Genomic DNA, 363 nt, shown 5'->3' on the forward strand with positions numbered 1-363 from the left:
TTCTTCTTACTTGACCTTCCCCCTAGATGGGAGAAGGGTTTCCTCTCTGGTCCTTGGCCTCCATGGCGGCGGAGGGGCGAGAGCCCCTCCGAGATTGGATCTCTCTCTGTTTCCTTCTGTTTCTGTGCTCCCTGATTCTGCCCTTTCACCGTTTCTTAAATTCCCGGAGATCAGTAACTTCGATTGGGCTGAAATTTTGACACAATTTTTATCCAGATATTGGCTTTCTTGCCAAAAAAGAAGGGCACCAACCGCCTTATGGAGTGGCCACGAGGGCCCAGGGCGCGCCCTACCCCCTAGGGCACGCTCCTCACCCTCGTGGGCCCCTTGGACATCGTCTCGCGTTGATTCCCACTTCCCAAA

This window comes from Triticum dicoccoides, chromosome 4A (genome assembly GCF_002162155.2).
Source record: "Triticum dicoccoides isolate Atlit2015 ecotype Zavitan chromosome 4A, WEW_v2.0, whole genome shotgun sequence".
Taxonomy (NCBI): Eukaryota; Viridiplantae; Streptophyta; class Magnoliopsida; order Poales; family Poaceae; genus Triticum; species Triticum dicoccoides.